Below are 8,108 nucleotides of genomic sequence, written 5' to 3' on the forward strand. Positions count from 1 at the left end.
CTACCACAGCCCTACGCCCTCCTCTCTTCTCACCCCTATCTTTTCACTCTGCATTGCTGCTCCTGAACCTTGGTGACCTCATACGATCCACGGCGGTCTGGGAGAATCGCTGGATGGCTTTCTCCTTCCATGTCGGGGGCTTATACCGACCCGCTATGATTAAGAGGCACCAATAAAACTCTCAGGAGCGTGTGCCTGAGCACCCCCACCCCTGCCTTCACCTCTGCCTCCTCCCCCCCGCGCTTGCTCCCCTTTGCCTTGCTCCACTGCTCGTCGTTCCGCCCTCCCCTCGTCGGGGCCTTCTCTTGGCCCGCGACCACCGTCGGAGCCCTACCGGCTCCGACCCCTCGTCTCACCGCGCACCTCGGCTCCCATCACCACGCTCTCAAGGTAAGGGCCCCTTTTCTTATCGGCTCCAAAAGGCCATTAGCAATGGGTAACGTCCTATCTGCTAAGCAAGCCCCGCAAGTTCGGGCCCTCGCCGGTCTCCTACACACTCACTGGTGTAAGATCTCTTTGAAACAGCTCCAAGTATATTGGGACCTTCTTCTCCCCTTTAATCCGTGGCTTACCACGTGTCAGCTTTGTGACCCGGATACCTATACTCGCCTTATAGATAGGGTAACTTCTGCTGTGGAGCAGGAAAGTAAAAGATTCCCTCCTGGCTTATTACCGGTGCTTTTTACCATCCGCTCCTGCCTTCAAGGCGCCCCTACCATCGACTCCTTCCGACCGCGCCGCCGCCGCCGCCGTGATTGTCAGGACGGCGACTTTAACAGGGACCCTGATCGGAACCCTGATACCGACTCCGATTCTGACTCTGAGTCACTTGTCGAGCGCCTTAATAACGCGCTCGAAAATTGTCCCCCTAAACAGTGTAATCTTGCAGTGCCGAGCGCCGGTGAAGATGGTGAACTTCCGCTTTCTTCCTCACTCGGTAAGGAGAAGCACTCCCAAGATGGCGGGCTTCCGCCTTCTTCGCCATCCAAAAAGGGGAGGCACTCTCAAGATGGCGGACTTCCGCCTTCTTCCTCGCTCAAAAAGGGGAGGTCCCTTTACTCCTCCCTCCCCCTGACGACTTCCTGCCTGGGTGGGCCAGAAGCTCCCTCCCCGCCATTTTACCCCTCTGTGCAGGGCGGTCCGCGGCCATCTTGTAGCCCACGACCATTTTGTGGCCCGCCGCCACTTTGTAGTACCGCTGGGGACGGCCCGCGGCCATTTTGCAACACCGCATGGGCAATGGCTCCTCTTGCGCCCTCTGCGCCAGCGGCCCCCCCTGGCTCCACCTCCCCCTGGCAGCCCCCTCCATCCGATCCGTGGCAAGCTGCCGCACGCGCGGCCCCCTCTAGCCTATTTTTGGACCCGTATTCCTCCCCTGCCAGGCGCGAGTTCTGTGAGTCCCATGCCCGGGCTGCTGCCCTGGACTTTGCCCGCCGTTTCCGCCTCTACCTGGCCTCCCACACCCAATATGCAGGGCCGGGGGCTGAGGCTGCCTTCTCCCGCCGTTTTGCTGAGCTCTTCCTGCAGCACTTTGAAGCTGAGGTGGCCCGGGCCTCTGGCTCCCTCTTACCACCTGTCTTGGCTCCCCTGAGTCCTGGAGCGGAGATCCCACCACATGACCTGTCCCTTGAGAGTTGCAGGGTGGGTGGGCCCCTGGCTGTGCTGGGCCCTTCTCGGTCATCTGAGGACCTGGCCAGCCCCCTCCCTTCCTCAGTCTCTTCCTCTTCTATGACCTCCTCGAAGCCGAAGCTAAAGAAACGCTTCTCCCTCCGCTCAGTGGGTCGCTCCGTCCGCAGTTCAGTCCGTGGAATCCTGCAGCGGCGGGGGACCGTTGACCCACCCTCTCCAGCTGGGCCCCTGGAGACCTCCTCAGGCCCCCCAGTCTTAGGAGGAAACAGCAACTCCAACTCCTCTGGTGGGGCTGGGACCATTGGTAGGGGACTGGTTGGTGACGAGACGTCCCCTGGGGAAAGATGGACTCACCGCTTTGAGAGGCTGAGACTGAGTCGGAGAGGGGGGGCCTTGAAAGATGGAACAGGGATGGTGCAGAGGGAAGAGCTGCTGAGTTTCATGGGGGCTGAAGAGGCAGCCCCTGACCCAGCTGGAGTGAGCCGGAGAGGAGGGGCAACCGGGCCTACCTCAGGGGGAGGAGGGCAACCTCAGTGGCAGAAGTGCCGCTTACTGCTTTGGAGAGAAGGAGGAGGAGGAGGAAGTCGCCTGGAGTTCTTTGTACCACCCAAGGCTTCTCGGCCCCGACTCAGCATTCCATGCTCCACTATAACAGACGTCCGAACGACCACAGCCCTGGAGATGCCTGACCGGGAGAACACATTCGTGGTTAAGGTGGAAGGCCCCTCAGAGTATATCCTGGAGACAGCCGATGCGCTACATGTGAAGGCCTGGGTGTCTGATATCCAGGAATGCCTGAGCCCAGGACCTTGCCCTGCCACCAGCCCCCGCCCCATGACCCTCCCTCTGGCCCCTGGGACCTCATTCCTTGCTAGGGAGAACACAGACAGCCTGGAGCTGCCCTGCCTGAATCACTCAGAGAGTCTGCCCAGCCAGGATCTGCCGCTGGGACCCAGCGAGAGCAATAACCGCCTGACACAGGGGCCATATGGAAGCCTCTCAGACCATCCCTCCGCATCTATCTCCCCCAGTTTTGCCTCCATTGCTGCCTCCCATTTTGACTCAATGGAACTGCTTCCCCCAGAATTACCCCCTCGCATCCCCATTGAAGAGAGACCTCCAGCAGGGACAGTTCATCCCCTCTCAGCTCCCTACCCTCCCCTGGACACCCCAGAAATGGCCACAGGGTCATTTCTGTTCCAGGGAGAGTCAGAGGGAGGTGAGGGGGACCAGCCCCTCTCAGAATATCCTTGGTTCCATGGGAGGCTCTCTCGACTCAAGGCTGCCCAGTTAGTGCTGGCAGGAGGTACTGGCTCCCACGGCATTTTCCTGGTACGTCAGAGTGAGACGAGGCAGGGCGAATATGTCCTCACTTTCAACTTCCAGGGCAAGGCCAAGCACCTGCGTTTGTCACTGAATGAGGAGGGCCAGTGCCGAGTCCAGCACCTGTGGTTCCAGTCCATTTTCGATATGCTTGAGCATTTCAGGGTGCACCCCATCTCTCTGGAGTCTGGAGGCTCCAGTGATGTTGTCCTTGTCAGCTATGTCGTGTCCTCCCAGCGGCAGCAGGCGGATGTCCCGCAGGGAACGGCGCCAGATGCGAGTGATCCAGCACCAACTGAGCCAGCTCACCCTCCACCCCGAGAGACAACCATCCAACCCTGAAGTCCGTTCGCTGCTCGCACTCTACCGTCAGTGCAGACGCCGCAACCCCCACCATGCTGGCGAGCCAATTAACATAGTCTCTCTCCTTCTCACATACATACAGGTCAGCTATCAGTGACTCGCCACTGCCGAGGACACCCCCCCCACTTCATCTTCTCGGCCTCCTCCTACCCGACCTCTTCCTGCTCACTCTTCCCGCAGGTGCCTCAAGTCTTCTGTAACCGCGGCCCCCCATGCCACCATCGCTCTCAAGCAGCTCCAGCCCCGCTAAACGGCCCACAACCCGCTTTCCCCGGCCCGCGCCCTGCTTTCTAGCATCCAATAACGCTTCTGCTCTTGCCTCCCCATACTTCTGCAGAGCTTCCTCCTGTCTCGACCTCACCCCTCTTCTCAGCCATCCAATGTGTCCTTTCTTGTCCCCTGCCCCCCTCCTTTTTTTGCTTGAACCCCCATTGCGTTGCAGATTGGGCCGCCCCATGTCGGCCCGCCACGTTAACATCGGCCTCTCTCGCGCCCATGGAGGCTTTGGCCTTCTTGCTGTCCTCACCTACGTCTCCACCACTCCTGACGCTGCCGCCACCACCGCTGCTGGTGCCCTGACGCGACTTGTCCTCACAGCTGCGATCCTCCAGACCATCACACAGTCTGCCTCTGCCGCTCTTCATCGCCAAGAAGAGATCAACTACCTGTAACGCGCTGTCACCCTGGACTTTTAACAGCAGATAGACCTTATACTGCCGAGATCAACGAGAATTGGACATTGGCCACCCTTGCTTGCAACGGCAAGATACCGCCCCCCCAAATTGTACATTTATATCCCCGGCATACTCACCTCCCTCTTCAGCCCCGCTTCCCTCATTGCTTACTGCCTCTTGGGCCTCGGCTACTTGTTGCTGCTGCCATCCTGGCCCTTATTTGAAAAGAAGGGGGAAATGCGGTCACCCCTCGGGCTGAAGTGTGGTTTGCTGGCCTGGCGGGGGAGCAGCCGCGGCAGGCCAAGCCGCTGCCCCCATAATAGGGTGGCTGGTCGGACTCACCGCCACCCCTGAAGGGAGCTCGGCATGGGCGCAGAGTGCCCTCGGGTCTCCCCTTCTCGGCAGCCATGCTTCCGCGGCCGCCCCTCCTCCCGGATGGCGCCACACGATGCCTGTGGGGCGGCACCCTTCTTCTTCTTTCTCCCTGCGCAGGCGCAGGGCGGAAAATTCCAGTCTGCCCTTTTCCCCTCCCCCGACAGCAGCAACGGCCAGGCGTGGGCGGGAAACTCCAGTCTGCCCTCTACCCCAGCAACAGCAGCCACCAATCACTAAACCCTGCCACTTCCCCCAGCAACAGCAACAGCCAATCCCTAATCACCACCCCTCCCCCATCCAGTACCGCCCACTGACCTTTCTCCGGCAACCAATCAGAACAGGGCGTGGCTTCGACCAATCAGCCTTCCCCAGCCCCTATAAAACTGTTGCCTCTCCTTCAATAAAGTGGACCTGCGTGTTTACCTCGTCTCCGCGGTAGTTCTTCTGCCGTGCACCCTCCAGTCCTGAGAGCCCCCGACAAGGGCCTGGCCTCCCTTGTCCCCAGTTCGTCGCCTGCTTCTCCGGGCGACCCCTTTGTCGCTGGCTTCACCGGGCGACCCCGTCAGCCGAACCGCGCAACCCCTGTGAGACTGACCCCTCGTCTGCTGCCGGACCGACCCCTCGTCCCAAGTGGGACCGACCCCTCATCCGCAGCCAGACCCCACCTCTACCGACCGAGCAAACCGTCGCACTTGCCCATCTAATTGAGGACATAGCAGGACTCCCCAGGATAGGAATTGTATCAGTCAGTCAAAGGGGTGCTGCTGCAAAGTACCCGAATTCTGTTGGCTTTTATAAAGGCTATTTATTTGTGGTAGAAGCTTACAGTTACTAGGCCCTAAAGAGTCCAACTCAAGGTACCGTAAGAGGTACTTTCTCACCCAAAGTCAGTTGCTATGTGTTGACACAAGATGCTGGGTTGTGTCTGCGAGGGTTCAGCCTTCCTCTTTCCACTTCAGGCTCCGTGGTTCCAGCTTCTTCTGACCTCAGCTGTAGCCTGGCATAAGGCTCATCACTCTCCCCTGGAACTCATTTCTTTCTGGGCTCAGTTGCTCTGCTCTCTCTACAAGGTCAATTGTAGACTATCAGGCTCATCTCTCATCCTGGAGCCTCTCCTATGTCTAATGAGCTGTTTCTCTTTCTCTAGGTTCTTCTCTGTGTATTTACTTCCTGGGGCTCCAACATCAAAACTCAAACTCTCTCCTCTGTCATGTCATTCTCTTTGTGAGTCCTTGCCCACCAAGGGGGCAGGGACTCAACACCCTACTGACATCACCAAATCAAAGCCCTAATCCTAATTTAATCAAGTACAAGTGAAACCTCTGAATTTAAAACAATCTAGTATGCCCAGAGGAACAGACAGTTTTCAAACACAGTCCAATATCTATTTTTGGATTTTATAAACAATGCCAAACTGTCACAAGAGTTTAATATTTTCTTATTTATTGTGAGATAACACACTCTGACAAGATGAACACTTTCATATTCCATCAGCATGTCTGCTTATGCCCTATCCCACATATCTCCCCACTTCTGGTGCCCTACACTCTCCCGTGCCTTATTTGTCAAAAGAACATTCCCATCATTGTAGTTTAAACCACAGACATACAAATCCTCAGAGATTACCTACTCCTTCCTCCAGCCCTTCTCCCCCATTCCATGGATAGTCCAACCAAACCCCCCACCATTCTCCCCCTCACATTCCAGCACCATCAAACCCAAACACATCACAGTACCACTATCACCCCCATCCACTGCCCAACTACTCCCTTCTACCTTCTCATAGATTTGCCCATATTAACCATTGTCTCACCACCCTCCACTCTCTCTGTCTCCTGTAAACCTGTCTTCCAGACTCTAGCTCTCCGGGTCTGCTCAATTTGCTTAAGTCATATCAGTGAGGTCATTTCGTATTTGTCTTTCAGTGACTGGTTTACTTCACTCACCATAAGGTCTTCAATATTCATCCATGTTGTCCCATGTGTTAATACTGCATTCCTTTTTATAGCTGAATAATATTCCATTGTATGTATATCACAATTTGTTTTCCATTCATCTGTTGATGGACATCTGGGTTGCTTCCAACTTTTGGCAATATTAAATAATGCCACTATGAACAATGGTGTTCATATAGCTTTTTGAGTCCCTGCTTTCAGTAATTTTGGGTACATAACCAGCAGTGGATTGCTGGATCATATGGCAGTTCTATAGATAGCTTTCCTGAAGAACCACAAAACTCTCCTCCACAATATCTGCACCATTCTTCATTCCCACCAGCACTGGATGAGTGTTCCTTTTCCTCCACATTCTCTCCATCACTTGTAGTTCTGTGCTGCTTTTTTAAATAGCCACCAGTATAATAAGTATAAGATGGTATCTCATTGTACTTCTGATTTGCATTTCCCTAATAGCTATTGATGTTGAGCATCCTTTAATGTGCTTTTTACCCATTTGTATTTCTTCTTTGGAGAAATGTCTATTCAAATCTCTTGCCCATTTTTAAAATGGATTGTTTACCTTTTTATTTTGGAGATGTAGGATTTCTTTATATATTCTGGATATTAGGCCCTTATCAGATAAATGATTACTACATATTTTCCCACATTGAGTAGACTGCCTTTTCACTTTCTTGACAAACTCCTTTGAAGTACAAAAGTTTTTAATTTTCAAGGAGTCCCAGTTATCTATGTTATCTTGTGTTGCTCATGATTTGGGTGTAAGGATTGTGAAACCATTTCCTATTATAAGATCTCATAGATGCTTCTCTACATTATCTTCTAGGAGCTTTATGGTCTTGGCTCTTATGTTAAGTCTTTGATTATTCTTGAGTTAATTTTTGTATAGGGCATGAGATGGTGATCCTGTCTCATTCTTTTGGATATGGATGTACAGTTCTCCAAGCACCATTTCTTGAAAGGGCCATTCTGTCCCAGTTCATTCTGTCCCAGTTGAGTGAGCTTGGTGATCTTGTTGAATATCAGTTGACCATATATATGAGGATCTGTATTAGAACTATGAATTCAGTTCCATTGGGCAGTATGTCTATCCTCATTCCAAATCCATGCAATGTTGACCACTGTATCTTTGCAGTGTTTTTTAAAGTCAGGTAACTTGATTCCTCCAATTTCTTTTATCATTTTCAGTATGTTTTGGATATTCAGGGCCCTTTACCCTTCCAAATAAATTTAGTAATTACCTTTTTCAATTCAGTAAAAAAAAAGCTGTTATAATTTTGTTGAGATTGCATTAAATCTATAAATCAGGTTTGGTAGATGTAGCAGTTTGATATGGTTTATGAATTCCAAAAATATATAGTGGATTATGTTTATAAACTTGCCCATCTGAGATTTCACTTTTACTTGATTAAATTATGATTAGGCCACATCAGTGTGGTGTTGAGTCCCCACCCCTTGGTGGGTGGGTGGGTGGGAACTCACAGATAAAAGACATGGCAGAGGACAGAGTTGAGAGTTTTGAGTAGAGCCCCAGAAGTGAACACACAGGAATAGAACACAGAAGAATAGAGATGGCTCTTTAGACATGGCAGAAGCCCCAGGGAGAGACACAGAGCAGTTTGCCTGAGAGTCTACAGCTGACCTTGTGGAGAGAGCACAGCAGCTGATCCTGGAGAGAAATGGAGCCTGGGAAGAGAGGAACCCAAGAAGCCTGAACCCTTGCAGACGTCAGCAGTCATCTTGCCCAATATGTGGCAACAGGCTTTGGTGAGGGAAGTAACTCAGGCTT

General features: G+C 53.0%; 1 pseudogene; it reads left to right on the forward strand.

The window, feature by feature from the left end:
* The first annotated feature begins 220 nt into the window (after positions 1 to 220).
* LOC101416477 (SH2B adapter protein 1 pseudogene) lies at positions 221 to 3,894 on the forward strand (annotated as a pseudogene).
* Positions 3,895 to 8,108: the final 4,214 nt, after the last annotated feature.

The sequence above is a fragment of the Dasypus novemcinctus genome, chromosome 31 (assembly GCF_030445035.2).
Source record: "Dasypus novemcinctus isolate mDasNov1 chromosome 31, mDasNov1.1.hap2, whole genome shotgun sequence".
NCBI classification, from domain to species: Eukaryota; Metazoa; Chordata; class Mammalia; order Cingulata; family Dasypodidae; genus Dasypus; species Dasypus novemcinctus.